Here is a 607-nt window from a genome sequence, read left to right on the forward strand (position 1 = left end):
ATGAAAACTTATGCTTTGGGTGGTTTTAGTTAAAGCAGACACTGTTTTTTCATCTGTGTGATTTCGACAAAGAGCAGATCACATTTGATGGTGTTTTTATGCAGAAATGTAAGAAACTCCAAATGGTTCGGATACTTTTTCTTACCACTCTAAATGTAGTTTGCGAACCAAAATGAGTTTGACACCCTGCTCTAATTTATACCAAAGGTGTTCTGTCAGGTTGAGGTTGGCATTATGTGTGCCAGTCAAATTCATCCATACAAAAATGTGTAATCTATTTATTCAACGACCTTGTGTTGGGCAATAGTGCACAGTCATGTTGGACCAAAAACCGGCTGTCACTAAACTGTTCCCACAAAGTTGCAGAAGCATGGAAATGTCCATACTTTTTGTCACTGGGTCAACTAACGCTTTGCTCAGGAACGAAGGTATGCATTTAATGAGGTGGAACTTGATATAAAATGTTTGATAAAGTGGAAACACTTATTTAATAAATAATCGTTTTTTAATTTCTTGACGGGAAATTCTATGTCCAGGCAGAGCATATGAAACAACTGTGTATTCCGTACAATAGAGGGCGCCCAAGCATCTCGCAACAAGCGCAGTT

The sequence above is a fragment of the Corythoichthys intestinalis genome, chromosome 3 (genome assembly GCF_030265065.1).
Source record: "Corythoichthys intestinalis isolate RoL2023-P3 chromosome 3, ASM3026506v1, whole genome shotgun sequence".
In the NCBI taxonomy this organism is placed as follows: Eukaryota; Metazoa; Chordata; class Actinopteri; order Syngnathiformes; family Syngnathidae; genus Corythoichthys; species Corythoichthys intestinalis.